Source organism: Anomalospiza imberbis, chromosome 5 (genome assembly GCF_031753505.1).
Source record: "Anomalospiza imberbis isolate Cuckoo-Finch-1a 21T00152 chromosome 5, ASM3175350v1, whole genome shotgun sequence".
NCBI classification, from domain to species: Eukaryota; Metazoa; Chordata; class Aves; order Passeriformes; family Viduidae; genus Anomalospiza; species Anomalospiza imberbis.
In genome coordinates this window covers 13,355,911-13,379,737 of record NC_089685.1, presented here as the reverse complement: position 1 = coordinate 13,379,737, position 23,827 = coordinate 13,355,911, and the positions used below count along the sequence as shown (strand labels likewise).

The 23,827-nt window shown below is 36.4% G+C and overlaps 1 protein-coding gene across 4 annotated transcripts in view; it reads left to right on the top strand.

Annotated features, from left to right (window-relative positions):
• Window positions 1-23,827, top strand: part of ATXN7L1 (ataxin 7 like 1) — a 110,884-nt gene that overhangs the window by 36,174 nt on the left and 50,883 nt on the right. The gene's annotated exons all lie outside the window — the stretch shown is intronic.

The following is a 23,827-nucleotide window of genomic DNA, read 5'->3' as shown; positions in this document are numbered from 1 at the left end:
TTTCAAGTTGAACTTGTTACACTAAATTGACATGCTACAACAAATAAATCCTGATAGTTAGAGGCTAGCTAGGCCAAAACTATTACGACCTAAGATTGGATTGTCTTTTATCAAAGCTGCAGATTGAGGTCTCTGTTAGTGATCTACATTAGCTAGAAGTTGGATGTTATGGATTGTTTTCTGATGGGATTCATGCGTATCTATATATAGGGCATTTTTTTATATTTTTCCTAAGGTTTAAATTTTTACAAAATTGGCATTTTGAAACACATTTCTTGTATTAACATTTTCAAGAGAGTCTTGAGAAGCACATGCACATGCTAATTTCTCAGTTAGTATGACAACAAGGTGATGATTTTTATGTTGACTATTTGAAAGCAGAATTACTCCAGTTAGAATTTTTTGGTATTGATTAACAAACTACTTCAAATTATTTCTGAAAACCTTCATCCCAAGGTCTGATTTATTTATTACTTATTTAGTGGTTTATTTGTTACTTGTCCAATTATTTGATTCTGTGGTGATTTTTTTGTTGCTTTATTTTTTTAAGGTGTTCAAAGAGTGACTGGACTAGCTAGCTTTTTATGAGGTTTAATAAAGTTTAGTTTAATCAAAATAATTTGAAGATGGTTGCAAAATAATGAAAGGCAGCTACTACTGAGGATGAAATCAGTTAAATACATTAAGAAAAAGAATAGCCCAGCAAGATTTTACTTGTCTAAATACAAGTAAACGTCACAAATCCTCTACCTCTTTTAGTCTTTTTGGCAACAAAGCAACTCAGTAATGGAAAAATGTAAGTGGGATGAGCAGAAAAATAGGTTATTTATTTTTAAAGACATATTACCAAAATACTGGGTTGTGTTTGTATGGATAGACTGCTAACAACAAACCCCGAGCAGCTGCATTCACCTTGGGAGACTGTTCTAAGACTTGCCGCCAGCTTCGACCTAGATTGAAATAATTGTGAAAAAAAAATTATTATAGTAAAATACAGCTTTCTATCCAGTGATGAGAAAAGGTCTAGAAGTATTTTCTGAGGTGAAAAGAGCTTATTCATTTAATGGTGGGGACAGGTGTTGATTTTAATGTGTTAACAAGCCATCATGCTGGTTTTTTTTTCAAAATGTGTTTATTACCCTTAGTCTTGTGTGGTTCCTTTCTGCCCAGCTTCAGGTATCTTGTGATTGTTTCAGTGACAGAAAAGCTTCTCTGCATGTGGCTGTAGGTACAGTGGGTACGTAAACATGGAACTCGTGCATGGATAAAATGTGCTTCAGGACAGAAGGACCTGTGGGAGGCCTTGCTGTAGCCTTCCAGAGCTCTGCTCTTTCCTGGGCATTAACCTGGTTTGGCGAGCAGTGTGAAAGCTGGTCCTGTGTTCAGGGAGTAGGCACATAGGATAACGTTACTTCTAGATGAGAGTAATTTCCTCTGTGTTAGAAAGGAATTTTGAGCTTTCTGTAAGTAATGTATTGCCATCAGTGTTTGTGTAATGCATGTAAACTACAAAGATCCTTTGAGTTACTGTCTGTTTTTCTCTTTTCTCCATTACTCCATTATTTTTACTATTCCCTTTACTTCATCTTTATTATTTTAGCAATTATTTTATACTGGGTGACTGAATGTTAAGTTATGAATTGCTTGATTTAAGAGCCTAAGGTCAATAAAGACTTGGAAAAAACTGTACTGTGTTAAAGAACCCACAGAGAATACTGAAAATAATTGACCAGAGGTCTGGAGGATTGTACTTAATCTAGTCAGACTTGTGTCAGAAAAGGTATACTGGAATATTACTGAAAGGCCTGTGAAAAGGCTTTAAATATATAAATAAATCATTTTTTTAAAAGAAGAAACAGTAAAGGCAATGTGCTAAAATATAAAAGAAATTTTAGAAGATAGAAGGTCTCTTCAAAGTCTCATGAATTGTTGTAAAATAACTAATAATTTATTTAAAAAAATAATCTGTTAAAAATACTGATATACATGAAATGCATCAACTAATTTATCGTTTTCATTAGAAATGAGTAAATTTTAAAGATGACCTACACAGAGATGTTTTTAATTGATCTGTAGTTGCATTGTCTGGTTAGGGAATTATAGAAATCTCCTGATAGAAAACACATCAACCATGAACTGCTTGTGGTTGAATATTTTTTTGCTGGATGTGTTATGGTTCTAGTAGTCCATTGAGAAAGGCCTGGACAAGGCCTCATTTGAGACATTGATTCTGGCTGCACAGAGCTCTTCCGTGAAATAGGAATATTTAATTTTCTGTTCTATTTAGAGTTTTATCACCTTCAGACACATTCATTTTGGTGGATCAGACTTTCTTTAATTAGAGGATGCAGCAGAATGCTTTTAAATTCAGTGATGCCAGGCATGTCTGTCAGCAGACTTTGAGGTGTTTTGGACTATCATCCTTACCACAAAATGCATTATTACACAGGTATTGAATTGCTGCTTCAAAGCTGTAATACGGGCAATGGAAAGAGAAAGCATTAGAAGGCACTACTGGTTTTTTGGCTCTTGGAAGTTGTGTCATGGGGAGACTTTATTGCTGTTGACAAGGGCTTGTAGAGATCTATCCCAGAATCTCCCACAAAGTGTGGTTTGTTGCTAATATCCCTGGTAAGATCCAATCCATATCCTCTCAGTAAGAAATTAGGTCCATGCCAGGCACATGCTTTATGTTTCTGGGTTCCCTGCATTGTAACTTGAAGGTCTTGGCTTCAGAGCAGCACTGGAATGCTTTAGTTTAGCAAAGGTTTTTGTAATACTTCTCTTGGGCCCTTGCTGGCATCTGCCTTTCTCCAGAGTGTAAGAAGACCCACTGTTTCATTTGCCTCTGATTTCAGACATGTGGCAGCCATCCTCGTTGATGGCTCTGCGAAGTTGTGAATATTACAGAGGCAGATGTTGTTTTAAGGGTTTGATTCCTGGAATATCAAGCAGAAAAAAAAAGAAAAATCTGGTTGTGCTTCAAGCTATTTTTCATGGCAGGCAGTGCATCATAGAACCTTAGGCAGTAGAAATCAGGAAGGTGAAAGAAGAGATCTGGCTAATTAAAGGACTGACTTGCTGGGCTTGAGAGTATATGTAGTGAGCACAACATAAAGCTTGGTGTTGCAAAGTAACAGATCTGTTCTAGCCTGTAAGTCAGAGAAATACTGAGCTGTTTTTAAGAGCAGTTTCACATCCTTGCATCTGCAGGATAAACATATCATTTCTAAGTATTAAACCATTAAACCACCATATATGATGTAAGCCTACCTGGAAGAGACTTGCTGTTATAGGCTGCTGGATAAACCATGTAAATCAAATAACTTCTTGAGGTCGTTTGGTATTATTTTGCACTTAGAAAATAGTATATCATGTCATCAACAATAGAGTTGAAATAGTGGTGTTTGAAATAGTTGAAATAGTGCTTCTGAAGGCATTTCTTTTGAGTAACTTCTTGTAGTGGTACAGTATCTTGGATTTAGCTTTTTTTTTTTTTTTTTAAGTATGAACATGTATTTATTCCTCCACAAAGTAGTTTGAAATAAGAAGTCAGTCTGGATATGCAGCTTTTAGCATTCCTAAGTGTACTTGGCATGTAAGGAATAGTAGTTTTGATTTTCAGAAAATTTTCATTTGTTCTCAAATGCCAGCCTCATTGAAGATCACTTCTTGGAACATCAAAATATTTTGTATTACAATTTACAATACTGAAGTATGATAATGTTCTTGCTGCTTGTTTACGGTTTTTGTCCATCTGTTTTCTAGGAGACTTTAAGGCTGGCAGTCTATGCTTAACTCCGTCTCTTTGACTTCTGTTAACTCTTAATTCTCAGTCATTGTTAAGTGCTGGTAAAGATGGCACCCTGTACCATTTCTCAGGAGGCATTTCCAATTTTCTTTGGCGCCAGAAAGATTAAAGCTTCATGTTTTTATAGTGCATTGTGCTTTACTAGACTAAAGAGCATCAGATACAGTTCTGGTTATTTTTTTAATGTTTTGTACATTAATAGTCTTGTTAACTTTGGTCTTTCCCAGTTAAAAGGAAAACTTCTCATAAAATGTAGCTCTGACACAGTGAGGATCAAGCAGTGTACATTTAGAGAGCTTGTCAAGACATCTTGACTTCTACTTCTACAGTGAGGAAACTAATTAATGATGGGAAAGTGTTAAAAAAGGAAAAAGTTGGGGGAGTGAGGGGGGAAGAGGTGAATTAGCCAAGCTAAATAATGCAGCTTGGTTAAACAACAGCAGCAGTATAACCACCAAAGAGAACTTCCACACATGCTTTGGAACAGTCTCCAAAACTGTGGATGGTATCGTAATGAATTGAATAGTTAAGATCCCCATTTGGTGAAGTTGTAGCATCCAGATGGAACCAATATTGCTGCATCAAGGAGAAATAACCTCTTTTTTTTTGTTGTTGTTAATTTCTTTACTGGAGGCTTATTGATATCTACCCTGCCTACTTATAAGGTTCTTTTAGCAGGCTTCAAATTAAGGAGTACAAATTCTTATTCCTTAGAAAAAAAAACCCTGCACTTTGTATTCATTGCTTCTGAGTTATATATCCTTGGGTTGGTATCTTCATGTCCTCATGAAAGTTGCAAAAGGATATTTCCTTTTTATCCTTCTGTTTGGCTGTGTAAGTGTCATTTAAACGAAAAGCAAACTAAAAAGTAATGGAGCACTGAAGAATATAAATAAATTATTTTGCTTTCCATATCATAATTATTTTCCAGAGAGAGCTTGTATATTTTGAATTACTCAGACTAGCTATTTTACATTGTGCTAGTAGTGCACTACAATTTAATGAACCATGATTAAAGACAAGAAGGCTGAACTTAAAGTATTAATAAGAATGATTGGCTTTTTTAACACTAGCTTGAGCATTACTACTTGGCACCTTTCTTGCATAAGGATTTTGATCTAGGTGTGAGTGTCACATTTGACAGATTATTCTGTTTGTATATTTTCAATTATTCGCTACCTTATTTTTGATTAAATACAAATGTTTGGGGATTTGTAATTGTTAATATTTTATCCCCTGCATTTGACCTTTTGTGGGAGGCACTTTCATGCCCTTAAAGGGCAATGACATTTTGAGTTGTTCTCCTGTTACTGCGATTTTCTTTATTCATAGCCTTGTCAAAACTTATTCTGTGATATCTTTATTGATTAAATAACTTTCTACTTGTCACATGTTTAGGTTTCACTGTATAAAAGAATTAAAATAATAAAAATTGGTCTCGACCCTATGGCTTCTTTTTCAAACCGGAAACAGTAGCAGCTAGACTAACAAGATTCAAGTTTTTCCTTTGGTAGGGGTAGGGACAGAAGGAAGATGGATTCAAATGTTTTATGTACCTTATACTTTATATATTTGTGACTGCCTAGGATACACTGATTTTGTCTGACACTCTAATTTCCATTGCTTCAAATGGGAAAGCCCTTGTTTCCAAAAAAAATTTTGGTAGCTTTGCAGTCTTTCTATCAGAAATCTTGTTCTCAAGACAAACATACAGCCAGTGGCATAAACCTTTGTCTTCTGTCAGTGATGAAAATGTCAGCTGTAGTTCCTGCAGTGGTACATGTGGGTCTGTCACGTCCATGTCCTTGTAAGACTTCCAAGCCCAACATAATGGCAGACCCTGTGGAACTGGGGTCACCAACCATCTTTGGCACCATTCCTAGAGTAGTTAAATACATACATATCCAGGTCAAGTGTGTATTACCCTTGAAGAGGCAAAACTAAACCAGCACTTCTTTGAATTCATCTTTTTCCTTATATATTCTTTGAATGACATAGTTTTAGTCTACCAGCAATTCTTGAGGCTCTGAATAGGTACAAAAATGCAGATTTCTGGCTTTGTTTATTCTGTTACAAAATCTTATTTTGTTTATGTGCTAACTGCTGGTAGAGTCTGGCCAGAAAAGCACTTAGCTGCATAAAAGACAATCAATACTTGATTCAAATTATAAAATAAAGAAAAATCCCTCACAGCTGCTGGTATGTGTGAGTGTTGGTCACTTCTGTATTGGCTACAGTGCTCATTCAGGGCTGCAAACAGTCCTGGGCTTTTTTTATAATTTCACTGAAAGATACATTGACAAGACCATGTCATTCAAGAAAAATGACAACAACAGCCTATCTTCCCTGTACTTACTGGTCCAGGAAGCAAGAGATTTGGATTTAGTAACCTTACCACCTAGGAGCTATTCTCTCACCTTCCACCTCCTAAGAGAGGAAAACATGCCCACCATAGCCCAGGCTAAAGCAAGACAACACATGCTTTTTGCAGCAGAGGTGTATCAGACAAGGTGAACCTGAATGCAGAGAGTAACACTCAGATGAAAGGGAAGGACTGTGATGGGACTGAAAAATGTGCATCTGATGTTCAGAACAACAGCAACATAATGTGTCTTCACCTGGCAGGTTGCTGAGACCTGCACAAGGCTTGGAGGAGGTTGTTATGCTTTCCTTACTTAGTCTAGCTTGTGAATTAAAAGTGGAGCTGTGTTCAGAACTGCTGACCTGTTTCCTTAGAAGCAAGTAGCATAATATTGGATTGGGTTGGCTTTTTTTTTTTTTAATATATTTTCTACTATCATCTGTTGCTCAAATTGTTTTCTTTCTTGTTACTAATTCATCATCAGTGACAGATGACAGAGCCTAAAACAGGGAAGTTCAGATACAGAAATAGATATGATACATGAAGAGTTACAAGGTCAACGAGTAGTGTAAGTAGGAAGCTGACAACTTCCCACAGATAATTTAGCCTTAGGTTGATGCGTCAATAATTGAAAATTTCTTCATTAAAAAGATTATTTGAATGAGAAAGCGGGAACACTTTGGAATGTTAACTTTCAAAGGACTGTGCATTGGCAAGCAATAAGTATTCAGCAGGAGAAAACATTCAGCAGTGAACAGAATGCCATACATGTGTGCAGTTGCTATTCAGTGTACTAACCTACACACCCTCCCCTAATTTCTGGTCCTGTGCATGAAATTGAAGTCTTGAAGTGAAACAGCAGTTAATTGTCTTTTCCCTTGATGTTTTCTATTAAGTTCTTTACAGTGCCTTGACTGTGCTGTAATTTTGCAATGCTGATCTTAAATAAATCCACATAGGAAGGAGATTGAAAGAATAATAGCATTGGGCTTTTCAGTGCACTGGAAGTCTTACTTGTCTAGTTTACACATAATCCCTACCATTATAAATTAACTCATCTCTTTCACATTGTGTAGTCATTGATAGTATTTGATTAGTGAACCCTTTTGTATTTTTTTACTTTGGATAAATTGTGGTAAATGATGCATACATACTTGAACTGGGTGGTGTTGTCGTGGCAGTGATGGGCAATATGCATCACATGTAATTTCTTTCAGTCAAGATTTTAATAGAGTTGTAGTTTTAAATAGTAACCAATAAGGATTTCTTTTAAGGAGTGTCCATTAATAGAACTCAGCTGTTGAAGGTTGACTGTAGCATTAGGCTTAAGTTTAATCTCCTACATACTATTATTTACAGGGCAGTGTTTAGTGCATCAGTCTTTTGGCTGCTTCACTGGTGGAGGGGTGGGGGTTGTGATAGTGGGAGAGAGGAGAGAAGTTAGTGAAAATTTTCTGTCATAATCTGTAAAAACCTGACAAAATTAAAATTTGGAGTATTTGGCTTGAAGTATTCCATAGCATGTCTTATTGAGTAACATGGATGCTTTCCATCTTAGAGAAGGAATGTTTTTTAAAATAATTTTAAAAATACTTTATGGTCCTATTCCTAGACAAAGTCCAAAACAGAATTAAGAGATTTTTTTAAGTCACTGTTTGGAGGTGTTTTGGTGAGTAAAAGCTCACATTGCTCCTTATATCAAATTGTGGTGTTCTCTAAAGAGAGAAAATTTGAAGTGGAACTTGAATTTTCCAAATACCCAAATAAGAAGTCATTGCTTCTTCACTGCATTCAGAGGTACAGAATTGTTAAGAGCAAGTCTTGTCTCTGTGTTACCACTTTGTACTTCCTGCATGTGATTAGTCAAAGATATGGTGGAGTTTTATAGTGTGGGGTGTAGGATTTTTTGGTAATAGTGTTTCACTTTACATACACAATAGTATTTACTTTAGAAGGTAATTAACATTTGAATTAGCTGCTATCAAATATTGTAAGTTCCATTTCCAGTCTGTAGAAGGCATACCTGCATATAGCCCTCCCTATGGACCATGACTTCTAGTAGTAGTCTGAATATTTTGGGTTCAGTTAATTTTCTGAATGTAGCAATTTCTACTGTGTTATCATTTAGCATTTTCTTGCAAAGCATATCTCAAGTCTAGTAATTTGTTACTGTCCTGGTATTAACTTTTTCTGTAAGCTGGCTCATACAGTTGATTCCTGTCTATTAATTACTGGGTTTTTCCTTGCTTAAACAGTAGCACTTTCTTGGGGTAGTGTCTTCTCTGGCAGCTGAACATCTCCTGTGCCATGAGTTGTGGTTGCTGAGCCTGCAAGTGAGGTGGCAGGTGGGGCTGGAGTTGTGACTTGTCTTGGGCGTTCAAGGGCTTCCTTCAGAGCTGGAGAACTGGGCCTGGGAGGAGGCTGCCTGGCCCCAGAATACAGCTGTGGCCCCACAGCTGCCTTGTTTTGCACACTGGTGAGTGGACAGAAAACTGGAATGGCAGTTTATTAGGTTTTGGAAGTACTGCTTCTGAGAGGCTGAATTGCTTCTTTCCAGCAATGTTTGTGTTGCCTTTCTAACATCTACAGGCCACTTGGGGTGTAGTGAGGAATACAAAAATTCCATTGGCATGCGGGCAGATGACAGGGTAGTCTTATGTCCTTGTTCATAGATGTGCAATGGAGAGCAATTAAATTAAATATTGGGCTGTGTTTCAAGAGCTTTATTTTTTTTTGTCAAGCTGGAAGTAGTTACATTAAATGCCTTTCATGAAGAAATAATTTTTAATTTGGTCTTTAAAAAAAAACTTCTTTTTGGTAGAGGGAAATCTCAGCTGTGAGAAACTCACTAGTACAAGGCTGGCAAATTACTTTTCCCACAGTTTTCAGTAGTAACATTTATCCTAGATTTTGTATACCTGTTATTTTTAACAAATATTTCTAATTGTTTATTTTAATATTATTTTTTCATCTAGTATGCAAACATGTTTTTCACACCTCCGTGTTTAAAATCCATTGAGTTCTGTGTATTTAATTGTAATAATAGTACACAACTTCTTGGTACCTGACTAGTGTCAAATCTATTCAAAACATTTTATTTGTGGGCATACAATACTGTACTTAAAGTTCTCATCATTTCAAATATATCTGAAGCTCCTTGTGTTTCCTATTTCATACTCCTTTGGTGATTCATATAATTATCTTAATGGCTTATTACTATTATCTTTAACTGGTGATAGTAATGTAATAATTGTCACATTAAAATGTAAAATATTGAATTAGGCCTTGTTCTATTACTGCAGGTAGGTTAGACACACTGTAGGCTTCTGTTTTCATAATAATTTTTTTTGCATTCATTTAACAAGATTAAAAAAATTATATTACTCATGATGCAGTGAAAGAAATGTTTAAAATGTTACACAAATGATGATGGACTATTGGTTCACTTTAGTGCATGCATATTTTCATTATGATCAATTTTCAAATAATTGATTTAGCTTTCTGCACCGAAATCTACCTATTGTTAAGATGCCTAAATAAAATTTAGAAAACTTGCCTCGTTAACTATTTATGTTTGTGAGATTAGTGATGCTGTTAACTAGGAGCATTTGCTTTGACTAGTGTTCTGGGAAATATCATTTTTCCAGTCGCTTTTTTGGGCAGACTTCTTGTTTCTGTGAAATACTTTTATCATGCCTAGCATCTGCTCTACAACTAGTGAAGTATAACTAATAGCATACTTATATCAAGTATTACATGTGAGAAATGTGTTCAAGACAACCATTAATGTATCATTTGATACACATACTTTCAGTTTGTTCACTCTGGCTTATACTAATTAACTAGATAAGTTTGATTTTCAAATTTTTTTTTTTTAATTAAGTGTAGTTTCATGTTTTAGCTTTCAGATTGGTAATTGAAAATCTGTTTCATTTTTTGTTCAGTTGGTTAGGATTGACAGGGAGGAGTTTCTTTTCGGTGCCACTTCTACCTAAAAATACTGAAGCGGGAATACATCTGTTCAAGCTGAAACTTGGATCAATAATTGGCCTACAATACTGTAAAAGTCCACATTGATTATAGATGTTTCAGATAGATTTAGTTTGTATGTGATGGTGACAGGACTGCAAGAATTGTGGAGACCAGTGCATCCTTGTGTGTTCTTTAAGCTTTCTCTGTGGCAGTATCTTTGTGAAAGTACTGTGCTTGTCCTAATGAGTTTGAAAACAAGTGTTTCTCATTCTGTGATTCTAGCTAGATGAAGACTGTAAAATGTGAGTGGAAGTAATGCTTTTGAATGTGGCTAGAACAACAAAGGATTCATTTGCAGTTTAAATAAATCTTTATATCGCTGTATAATACCAAATGTATGGAGCAAGAATGCTGAAATGAGCAGTAAAAGTTTCAGCATTTTTGCATGGGCAGGAAAGGCATAGTCAAGACCAGACAGATAAGTCTGTGAGGAAGAGCAGTGCAGAACTACATGTTTAGTTAAGTGAGTATAGAAATGGTGCAGCAAAAAAGGAAACCTTGAGAAGAAAAATCTGGTATTTGTCACTGTGCTGCTAAACAACTCTGTTGACACAGTGGGTTTTTTGAAATTAATGTAATCTTGAGAGCTATGTAGTCCCTTGGAAAGGATTCTTAAAACTTAGCTGTATACTGTGTGGAGAAATACCTCACTTTTTGGTTTGTTTTTGAACTAGCAACAAATTATCATTTCCTGTCCATGTTCATAATAAATACACACCATAATCCTCCTCTGTCATCACTCATCCAGTTTGACAAGTCCAAATTGGCCTAATTGTCACTTGTGGCAACTCCCTATGTCTTTCCTATGTGTTTTTATATCTTGCCTAACTCTTCTAAACCATTTTTGAACGGGGGGAAGCAGTGGCATGATGTGCTGTATTCCTTGCCTAACATTTGTTTTGCTTTTGTGACCACCACAAATCATTGAGATGATAATTTCATAGAACTGTTACAAGACCAGTGTTCCATTACTGTGTGATTATAATTGAAAGACCATCATTTTATATATAAAGTGAAAATACTTTTCTTCTTCCATGTCTGTCACTTTACATTTCTCTACATTGAATTTCATTTACTATTTTATTACACTGGTCAGTATTAGGTCTTTCTGCAATCTGTTGATTTTTTTTCAGTACTCTAAATAATTATATACCAAAGATCTTGTTCTCTCACACCACCACCTTTTTCCAATCATTTCTGGATATGCTGAATAGTTCAGTTACTAATACAGGCTCTTGCTGCATGCCATTGCTAAATTCTTTCTTTGATGGCCATTTTTACCCTCTTTTCCTTGGCCTGTCAGTAGTTCTATAGCCTTTGGGTGAGGGTAGCAACAACATTCTGCCTCAACAGCAGGTATCTTTACTTTAAGAAATGTGTATACATGGCCTTGTTTCACTTAGATGTTTAAGTAGACTGTGTCAGTTGGATTTCTCTTGTGTCAAGTCACTTGGAGATGGGTTTTCTAAATCCTTTGGGGCATCTGAACCATAAAGATAATTTTTGTCATGACCATAAACAAAGCAAAGTTTTATTTGTGCATAAGTGTCTGTGTGTATGCATTTCTCTATGTATTCACGTACATTGCTTGACCTGTCCATTGCACCCCAAATGCAGTTGTAGCCTTAATTCTGTAATTATTGCTAGGGAGTGGCTTATTTCCACTTCCTGAGTAGATACAATTGGTAAAAGAATAGGATATTTTTCTTATAGCTTGCTGAAGAATAAAACACAGAGGTTTTTCACATTAAAAAATGGCTTGAGCGTAACAGATCTTTCTCTCATTTTCTTACCAAATAATTTCCATGGCTGTAGAGGTGAAGTGTTGCACTTGGCCTGAGGTAAAATCTCTTTTAAGAGACTGGGAAAAAAAAAAAACAGAGGAAATTAAATTCTAAGTCTGCAAAATTATTTCTGTTTCTTTAGCCACTAGTGTGGTGATTAGAACAGTTAATGTGCAATGTGGGACATTTTCTTTATACTTTCCTTCCCAAATCTGAGGGGGCCTTGAATTGAGCCTTAAGCAGGCTACCTGATGTTGATAGGTGTTTTTTCTCCTTTCCATAAAGAAATACTAATGACAATTGGGGTATCTCATCTGCCAGGGTGTGCCGGAACAATTCTGCTTGTGAGGCTTTGCCTGCTTCTCCTGTTGCATGTTTTGTGTGGAAAAGGAATGCAAATGATTGAGAGGAACAGAATTACCTGCAGACTGAGGGCTTCTGCTATTGGAAAACACAAGTTCCAGTCCACACTGATTTCTTCTTTCCTTTTGGTGTTTTTATTTTGCATAAGATAACAGCAGCTGAACAGAGTAAGAGGGGGAATTCATCCCTAATTTTGACAAGTAAGATACTTGGCATCCAATCTGTGGTTCACAAAATGTGTTTATAAAAGGCTGAAATAATTTCAGCAGGATGGAGAGAGAACAAGTCCTTAACACCCTTCACAAGACTATCCTTGTCAGAGATCTTTTATGAAGAGGGGAAGATTTGGGTTCAGACAGATTACAAGAAGGTGAGTGCTTTAATCAGGGAAATAGTCATCTCCCTTTCACCAACTTTGTCTTGTTTAAAGACCTAGCACTAAATTTCTTTCTAATAAGAAAATACATTTAGAAATACTTATTACTCTGTCAGAATTTTGGATATGAATCCACTCTCTGAACAAAGCCGAAGTAGCTGATTGTAAAGTAGAAACAAAGGCAGTTACAAAATCATCAGAGGATTGTATGTTGGTATTTGAGAAGAAGCCATATTATATCAGCTGCTGTGTTTACTGGTCCAGTGATAACTACTGGTGAGTTGTGAATATAAAATAACTTTGAGGACAGGCCAAATGCTCAGGCAGCAGCTACCAGCAGTGAGTTGGTTGGCAAAACCTGAGGGTTCCCTTACAATTCCATGACATCGTTCATGTCCAGTTGGTCCAGTAGAGAGCTATGGGCTATACATACACTGAGTTCAATATTCCCTAACATATGGCATGATAATACTACAGGTACCCTTTAACTCTTGCCCTGTTGAGGTCACAGTCTTTTTCTTGCAGAGGTGGAAGGGGTAGGGAGGTGGGTAAAAAACAAACCACAACAAAAAACTAAAAACCCTTTATATTGGCTCCCAAAAGCAGAAAGATGAGGTGCCTAAGTTTGTTACACACAATCCCAGGATCAGAGTTCACATGTTCTAGCTTGGAGTCCTGGGAGTCATGAAAACTAACTAGTGTTTGTTAGACAGCCATGGGAAGAGCTGGAGTATCTTGGCCTTTCTTTTCTTCCATGTCCCAGATCCCTACTGCTTCATAAATGGTATCTGACAGACTGGAAATAAAGTAACTCAACATTAGCCTGTCTTAGCATTTGAAAAGGGACAAGAATGAAAGGTCAATGGCAATCCTGCAGCAAGGAACACACTTAGCAGGGTTTGGGGTTTTTTTGTTGGAACTAGGAAGAGGGACAGGTCAAGATATTTGCATATCCAGTCCATGTTACCTTCACGGCTTTCACTCTAGTTTATTTTCATAAATTAGAGAAACAAAACCAACACTACCAACTACTACTAATGTCTCACAGACATTAGTAGTTTTGAGATCACTGTGATACTTAACCACCCTCCAACAGAGGAGTTCTTAGAAACAGACAATTGAAAAATTTTATCTAATGGTTAGCATAGGTCAAGTGAAAATGCTTTCCTGTGCATGCTCTGAGGTTGTTACCCTTCGACACTTCATTCCAGTGTTTATCCATGTGCTTTCCTGCCTTCTCATGGTGATTCTCTTAGCACTCAGAGTGAATAGCTGGAGGGAGGCATAAGGCAACAAAGCTGAATTTTTGCTTCTGCCCTAATTTGAGGATGCCCAGTCATCTTGAACTTGTGAGTGGCCTGTTCACACTCTGTGTGATGAAAAGTCAAAGTACAAAGGTAGATTTTGGAAATGCAGGTAGGAAGGAGTGAATTGTCTTTCTTCTTTGCATGTTCAGATCTGTGTCAGTGAAACGTGGCAAAGCTGACTTCAGCCTCTGCTTTGCTTTCATCTGCAGAGGGACCCAAGATACTCGGTATCCCTAGGACAGTTTTATTTCCAGTTGCTTATCATGTGATGCAGTTATATGAAGGAATTACAAAGTTGTTGCAAGCATTTGTACCAGAAGTGTTCTGAAAGAAGATAACTCATGTTTAATTTTTTTTCCTTTAAAAAGGAAAGCTATAGAAACAAATTCATTCCACTGAACACTTAAATCCATCTAGTTTAATGCAGTACTTTGTTTTAACTATTTATATTTCACTGATGTTTTGTTCCATAGTTGCATTTTATAAAACAGAAATATTTTCAATTTTTAAACTTAGTTTAATGTCATTTTAGAATTGCCTGATGTCTTGATTTTCTTGTTTTAGACTTTAATGTTTAATTTAGGCTTAGACTGGCCTTTTTTTTTTTTCCCAAAACATATATATAACACAAAAAAGAAAATACAATGCAATTATTTTCTTTAACACTTAGAGTTAGAATTATCTTTTGGAAAACTCCTAATGGGAAGAGGATATACGAATGCCAGCTGACTCTCTGCAGTCAGAGTTGCATAATAACAACTGTTAAACAGGTAAAACAAGTGGTGTTTTTACCTGTGTATGATCTAACACAACTGTCTCCTCTGCTGCAGCAGCACATCATACCTTCACTTTGCAGCCTTTTCTTCTTTAGCTGTGGCAGATTTCAAACTGTGCCTCACTCAGATCTGTCCAGACAGGATTTTAAGGGGTCCACTGCTACTTACATTTTTTGAAAAAGTATTGCAGCCTTCAATTAACTTCAATTAAAATAATAATCTGAAACTTGTGGGTGTCTGTGTAAGAGTCAGCTAGCTGCAGATCTAACCTGGACATTTTATTTCTATGAAGGAAATTAATGCATAAAGTGTAGCTTAACTCAGCATTATAAGGCATACTATAGAGTTGTGTGATTTGCCAAGGTACCATTTTCTCCATGATCTTCATGTGTTTTTCTTGTAAATTTTGTAGCAGTCATTTTGTGTTCTTAGGTTATTACAGAATCCGCTTTAAAAACTGAAGTTAATATTTATTTATGAGGTCTAAGTTATGAGCTATTTCATCACAAGTAATGTTATGGAGCAGTTCAGGCAATAAAGATCTGAAGATGCTCATTCAAATACATCTTCTATCTCTTCTAAAACTGGATGGAATACAATATGGTGTCTTTTTTGATGCACACATGTCTGTAAAGCTGATAGAATTGATGTTTATTTAACTGCCAGTAGGAAAACATAATAAGTATGGGGACTTGTGACACAGGAAGGGGTCAGACCCTTGCTTCATTCAAAGAGGAAGCTGCTTGCTCCTCAGTATTTGTGTTGCAAATTGTTCCGGGCTTTTAAAGGCTCTGTTTCACCCTGTCTGACCCTTCTTTTTTTTTTTTTTTTTTTTTTTCCTTCTTTCTTTCCCTTTCAAGTAGGATTCTTTTTTTTTAGTACAATTCACCTAAGACATTTACACTGGAGGAAACAGCATCATTGTTGACCTAAGCTGGTTTTACTTGTTAGGCTTTGCTTTTCCCATTTTTCTGATATGTTTCACTTTAAAGCTCAGCTTCAACTGAACCACAAAGATTAGCCCCAATTGTGTTTTAAAATATTCCTTTTAATGGTTAGTTTTGGGAATGTCAGTTTATTCCCAAATAATTGAACCATCCAAGTGGAAGCACAGGCATGTTATGTTGTGCAGGTATAGCTGACCTCTTCGAGATCCCCTTGGTTAGCAGGATGTGCACTGATCTTATTTGGGAGAAATGGCTTGGGGATTCCAAGTCTACAGAGTTTCTGCCAATAACCTCCATCTAACTTCTCTAATATTTGAGAGGATAAAGTGTGGTCAACATAACATTAGCTAATTCTACTTCTTATGTGATTAGAAGCAGCAATAAGGATGTTTTAAGTGTCTCATTCAGATTACCTGAAGATATTCTTGGAAGTTTTGAAACATTGTCATTTTTATTCTTGTTTTTAAAAAAGTATACCTATTTAAAAGAACTTAAATTCTTATTGTTTAACTAAGAACAAGAAGTTTCTTTACATCATCTAGAAATATTCATGGGAAGTGTTGCTGGGTAAAGCTGTAATAATTACTAACTTGTTTGAATTGAAGAATGACAGCTTCCAACTATTGTATAGGAAGCTGTACTGTGCCCTAAAGTGTTTGATTTTCACATAAAAAGGAAGAATGATGAAAGTTTGAGAATCAGTATTATTACAAAATTTAAGATTTTATCATATGGGCTTTGCACATTTTATCATGTGTAATGGACATGGAGACCTGGACTTGATTTTCTTCAGGTGAATACAGTACAGATATCTACGTGTAAGAAACTCATTCAGTATTAGCTTTACATATGGAAATAAAGGGAATTTTCATAAGATTACACTAAAATATAGCAGTTTATTTTAATTATATTTTTAAAATACTACAGGAGGAAAGGCTGAACAGCTTTATTTGTCTTACTGCCCCGTTTATCTCCCTGTGATACAAGAGTATCTGCTTCACATTCCCTGCAAGCGTTCCCTGGTATGCAGTGCCTCCCCCACACTGTGGGACTGAGCTGGCCGAGCAGCGCCTCTCCCCATTAGTCATCACTGCCTGATGCTGTGTGCAGGAAAGTAATTCTTTAAAGCAGTTGCTCCTAGTTAATTTTTTTCAAAGATTATTTCATAATGCATCATTGCAGTAGTATCTTCTTGTAAGTATGGACCAAATCTTGGTCAATAAACACAAGCGTTTTTATGTGGAATGAAAAGATACATTGCAAATAAATCACTACTTATTTCCTTTAATCTACTTTCCAAATTGTTTGACTTCTGCCATTCAAACACAGCTTCCATTCATGTATCTGCTAAGCTTTTGAAAGCATATGAATGGTAATTTTCCCAGTTTTTCTGGAACTTTAGTTCCAGCAATGTCTGCAGCTGGCTGCCTAATAAAAATGACTTGCATTCCTAGAAACACTGGATTGTGCTGATGGCTCAAATGATGAAACTGTTTTAAAATGTAACCCATGCTGTGACATTAAAATATGTTTTGGCTTAGGTGATATTAATCTAAAGTAAATTGTTACCTGAAGTGATGTTTAGTAGTGGTTTTATTAATGTGGATTAGCTATTTACAGAAAAGGTCTCATCTTGTAGCAGTTTGGTTTTTTAACATTGTAATCCATCTGTTCTAACATTATCGAAAGGCTTTCTTGTGTCTCTTGCTTTCATGATTTTTCTTTTCCTGATGTGTGAAATATTCATATAGTGCTGTAAGAAATGCAATAATCACTTTGATTGTGCTGCATATGAACATTGCTAACCGTTTTACACTGTCTTGCACCCTGGTTTTTCTTTTGATGGGCAACCTATGTTTTATTTATTCCATGTTGTCAGTTTTGGTATAGTGAAACTTCGTTTAAATGTAGAACTTAATTTTAATGTAGTGAGATTATTTTTTGCAAATCTTTTATTTTAAGAATTATTTTAACTAAAAAAACATGGCTTAAGTAACTAAGAGAGAAAATAAATAGTGCAACAGTTGTATTTCTAGTTCATATTTTATTTGAAAACTTTGGGGCAAATGAAATATGCAAAATGCTTTTATTTCAAAGTTTAGGATATAGAGAATTTTCATTGTCAGGATTAGATTTTTTTTAAATGAACTGTATTCATCTCTCAAGGAAGGTACTAATATTATAATAGTGTTGAGTCCCAGGTCATGGAGGACTCTCATGACAAATTCCTCATACTCTGTATTAATTCTCTAATAGCTGTTTCTGAGATATGCAGAAGTCACTGATGAAGTAGGTCTGCAGTGTCCAGTGGGCTCAGCAGGTCTAAGTTTTCTAGTATTTTGTTCTTGAAAATAAGGTTTGCTTTTTCTTGATGATACACAAAGATAATGAGTGAAGTTTCTCTCATTTTTAATGCAGTTCTTTACAGAACCTTCATCACATTTCTCAAAATATTAGTTACTTGTTTTTACTATATTTATCACGTCCTCTCTGCTGCCATAACTGAAGGCAGATAGGTTAACTAAGACCAGTCAGACACTTGTACCAGTGTGGTACAAGTATCACGTAGTTGATTCCAGACTACCACACTTGCTATTGTTTCCCAGATTAACACTCTTTGAAATAGGACAGTGGTCAGTGATGTTTTGTGAGAATAAACTCTTAAGCCTTGATTGGTAAAGACTGGAGGAAGAGAAGATGGGTTGGAGACTCAGCTGTGAGAGCAGCCACAGGTCACAAGGTGCAAGTACTCTTTTACAGCAAGGACTGATAACCAAGTGGCAACCATGGTCCTTTTAAAATAAGCAAGAGCTTGTTTCAACAGCAGCAAAACCTCCAGTAGCTTTAAAACATTATCATCTCTGTTGGCGACATCAGTGCCCTTTCTACAGCTCTGTTGACTATCACTGTGGCAGGGTGTCCCAAATGGATCTGAAGGCATGCTGCTGCAGAGGGCAGAGCACACTCTTCACACCTCACCCTTCCTACCCAGTCCAGGGATCCTCTTCCTTCCCTGCTGCTCATCTCACCCTGTAGTGACACTACTCAACTTATCGAATAATAGGAGAAAGCTATTCACTTGGATTTATTTGTGGTTTACCAACTTTTCTCCCTTTCTTTGGTTAGTTTTCTGCTTAGCAAGCTAAGCTCACCCATCAGGGCAGCAGGTGAATGCCAGAGATGGTGCAAGGCAAAAGCATAGTTCAGAATGCATGGTTCAGAGTGGCACTTGAAAAGGGAACGGCAGCCACAATTAATTAATAATTCAGCTCTGCCTGTCTTCTCTAAACTACTATCTTAAAAGCATATATTTTGAAAAGGACACCTGACCTTGAAGATGAAAGAGTTACCATTTGAATTTATCTTAAAGTGGTCTTTTCCAGGGCTGTGTTTGTTCAGATTTGAGTTTTTTTTTTTTTTAATTGGTGCCTACAGACTGTTGACATAACTAGATTGATATATTGCCAGCCATATCCTTGGCTGCATCAAAAGCCGCATAGGCAGCAGGTTGAGGAAGGTGCTTCTCCCCCTCTACTCCACTCTCAGGAGACCCCTCTGGAGTTACTGCATCCAGATCTGAGGCCCTCAATATCATAAAGACATGGACCTGTTGGGGCAAATCCAGAGGAGGGCCACAAAGAATGATCTGAAGACGGGGGCACCTCTGCTGTATAGACAGACTGAGAAAGCTGGGCTTGTTCAGCCTGGAGAGCAGAAGGTTCTGGCAACACCTTGGAGCACCTTCCAGTACCAAGGGGGGCTACAGGAAAGCTGGAGAGGGACTTTTTACAAGATCATGTTGTGACAGAACAGGGGGCAATGGCTTCAAATTGAAAAAGGACTTGTTAAGATTAGCTTTTATAAGAAATTCTATACAACAAGACACTGGCACAGGTTGTCCAGAGAAGCTGTGGCTGCCCCATCCCTGGAAGTGTTCAAGGGGCTTTGAGCAATCTGGTCTAGTGGAAGGTATCACTGCTTATGGCTAGTGAGTTGGAATTGGATGACTTTTAAGGTCCTTCCAACCCAAACCATTCTGTGACCTAAGAATTGGTGGCAACATGCTTTTTTTTTTTTTTTTTTTTTTTTTTTTTTTTTTTTTTTTTCTTTTTTTCTCCTTCCCCTCCCAGAAGCACTTTTCACTTTTCTCCAGCAGGAATTCACAGCCCTTAAGAGGGATGTGATGAAGAGTAGGTTTTAATGTGTGAAGTAAGCCTGTTAAAATTACCAAAAGACATAGAAAGTCTAGAAGACTCTAAAATTCTAAAACTTTACTGACTGATTAGGATTAAAGTAAAAATTGTAAATTAGAGAAAATGAGATTTAAGTGGGGAAAAAATGGTGAGGACTGCTGGACTACATGTCCAGAATTTTGCCTTCTGCAGCACCAAATTCAGGAGAGAAGAAATGACAGATTGCATACAAGTTTCTGCAAAAACTTAGTGAACTTTACACATTGCTTATGGATTGCTTTTCTTGTACATTATCTGAGCAAATGTATTTAATGAGACTGCAACAGGTGTTACAGATTTTCAAAGGCAGGGGATCAGAACAAAAGAAGTAAGGAAATTTTTATATTTAAAACTTTTTTAATATTTGTTTAATTTTGGAAGTATTATTTTATAATACGCATTATGTGGAAATAAGAATTCTCAGAGTCTGAGGTGATGCATGTAGTCATACAGCAAATGACAGGCAAAAGCCTGTGTTTGATTCAGGAATTAAAAATGTAGCAATAAAACCTGTATGTCTTCAATGCACGGAGATGTCATTAAAATGGGTATTCTGCATGTGCTTTTGTATGTTCAGATAAATCCACTCTGGACTATTTTTGAGGTACATGTCAGCAAGCAATTAAATACTGGTTTGACGGTTTCAATCAACTTCTATGCAACTTGCAGCACGTTTTTGCAGTACTGTCAAAACATGCATACCCACAGGACGTGAAAATTATGTGAATTTCATTTAAATCTAAATCACTGATTCTAATGTGAGACTAATTGAAATAAACCCTTTATTATCAGTTGAATTAAGTCAGTAAGAGATACCAACTAGTACCTGTGATTGTGGAATTTCACAGCTAAGAAGTATAATGTTAGGGTGCTTATGAAGGCATGAGCAGCATTGCACGCATCAAGCAACAGATTGGTTCTTGTTTGCTATAGGTAGTTAGAGGATGCATTTGAGGCCCTGTAACACCTTAAGGAAGCAGTATATGAGGACAAAAGTAATAAACTTCAGAAACCGCTTGGTACAGCAGCATTGCTCCTTTAAGAAATACTATTTTTTTATATTTTAGTTGTGAATTCATTAATTCACAACTCTTAAATTCATTAACTCTTTGTGTATTGTTTAGCATTATTAAATTAGTAAATATTATCAGTAAATTATGTTAGTAAATATTGTTTTAAAATACTCAAAAAAATTTAGAGACATAGAGCAGTAGAAAAAGGAGTATGACAGAAGTACTGAAGATGTATTGTGTCCATGAGCTCACTTGCTGAATTCAGGTTTAAGTGTAGGAGGAGGGATGTTTGTTCCTTGTTGGGTTAGTTTCATTGGTTATCCTAGAAGTACCTAAGCATGATGTGTACCTGAGCCATCTGCAGTGATGCTGCTGAACCCATGGCACTGGTGAGGTGTCCAAGTGTTTGAAGTAATTTATAAGCAACTGAGAAAAAAAGACTGTGTTTTACATGATTGCACAATATTAACTCCAGCTATTTTGGAAAGACAGTGGGATCACTTCTTGGTACTTCAACTTGCCTAGATTAGGTTTGAAGGTTTACAGCAAAACAGCTGTGTCCAACTCAAAATGGAAACAGAACTTGTTCTTAATTTTGTTGTTATGATAGTTCATCTTTAATAAGACAAACTGGTCTTCAGGAACCCCTAGTGGGTCTGACCAAGAAACAAGAAATCCTGGGCTAGACATTTTCTTTCTGAAAAGATGATGTTTTCCTAAGAAAGCAGAGAGTAGATTGTCTTTTATTACACTGTTAGAAGCTGATTTTTAAATGTGATTTGCATACATTTTGACACCTATATGGACAACACCTTTTTGGCTGGATAGAGCATGAAAAGGGAGAGAACCCTGTTTGTCATAAATCTCTATATGAGTAAGATGGAGCAAACTTCATGCATGTCTGACTTAAATCAAGTGAAAGGGAGTGGAGTTCTGTGCCTCAAATATGGACAAATTCTGATACATGGAGATGATAAGCAGAAAAAATAAAGCACTATCTCAGAATATGGATATATGTCAGTCCTTCTAGGATTTCTCAAAAATAACAGTCTAATTTATAGATTTAGGAGTTGATTGTGCAGGACAAAGGCATACTTCAGGTAAACCAGCGTTCCTCATTTTTCCAAGAGATTAAACAGGACTCCAGAATCCTATGGGGTTTCTGGAGGAGCTGCTGAGAAAAGTTGGGATTGCTGAGGCAGTAGTCTCATCTGTAAGGTAATATAAGCATAACTGAGTGTCTGTCAAGTGCTGCTTGTTAGTCAGAGCTTTGTACTCTTCCTCAGTACAACAGTTTGATTTGTTTATGAAGGTCTGTAATGCTTTAAGAGTAAAAGGAGTGTCTTATAGGCCACAAACACAGCTTTGTAGAGTGTGGTTCTGAAAATGGATCAAATGCTTGATTTGTTGGAGGAGTTGAGCCAGGAATTCATAGAAATCTGGGTCCTCTGTCTTCTTTTCTGCTAAATGTGGTTTAGATAAGATGTCTGCAGAAATGATCAGCTAGAGATTTAGAGATTCTTCTGAAATAATCTCCACATGCAAAATCAGTACAATTTTGGCTTTCTCAAGCACTCTGACTTGCATTTCTCTAACACCCCTCTTCTGTCCTTCAGTGCTGAAGTATCCACGGCACTGAAACACAAGAAACATGATTTGGGGTTCAGAGTGAGATTAACATACAGATACAGAAAAACCCAAAACGCTTCATACAGCTGCTACTCAAATATACGTGCTGGTGTTTTATTGGGTTAAAGTTTTTTGCCTGAAGTCTCTTCTCATTTTGTTGGTGTTGAATTGCTGAAGCCATAGCCTTGTTTCTAGGTGGGAAAAAAATCCTGCATGTTGACCTACCTAGCAGTACAAGGAAACAAAATTAATTTTAGCACTGCTTTAGGCCTGCACAGCTTTAGCAAGAAACATGTACGCTCCCAACAGATTGGACTCTTGTTTCTGGATTTTAAAGTTTTAGACCCAGTACACATTCCAGACTAGGCGGTCTCTGTATGCTGGGTACTAAGAAGTGTTCCGGGGTTCAAGTAGCTTAAATGTGCAAGCTGTCTGATAATGCCAGTGTCCATCAGGAAAGCACTTAATATTTAAATTTTAGGCCTCATGTTGAAAATTCTATGGGAGTATTCTGAGGCATAACATAAAAGAGTCACCATAAAGTGCTACTGGCATATCACTTTTTTTCTTCAATAGACACAAACCCAATTTCATCAGTCCAAATCTAACTACAGAAATTAAATGTTTTCTTTTTAAGCTAAGCTTAAATACACCCTGACATCCTAACTTCATGCTCACATCAGGCATGTTAATGTCTGTATATAGGCTTTGGTAAGTAGGCAGTCTTATTAATGATTTTATTTGTGGTATTACTATAACCAGAAACACATTTATAGCCTGGAAACAGGTTACAAAACAATCATTCTTAGCTACTCCTTATTTCATAGAAAATTAAAGCTTGCAAGATGAGCAGAGAAAGTGATCCCCCACCAAAAAAATCCTTTCCCCCATATTATCTACAATGACTAGTTCTTTTAACTATTGACTAGTTTTGTTCTTAGCCTTTCTACAGATTGTGGTTTCTGTCCAGAAATTTCTGTATTAAGATTCTAGAGTTTGAAAATAATTATTTCCTGTGCACTATTTTCTCAATATGATTAAATGTAAAACAGGTCTGTCAATTAGCACAAACTGTTTCTGTTAGTATCACATTGTATAAATTCTGTATTTGCAGAAGTTAATCTATAAGATGAATGTCTGTGGTCTTCAGCTCAACTGTAGAAGTCCTTTTCTATTTAAATATGTGTCTTAATAT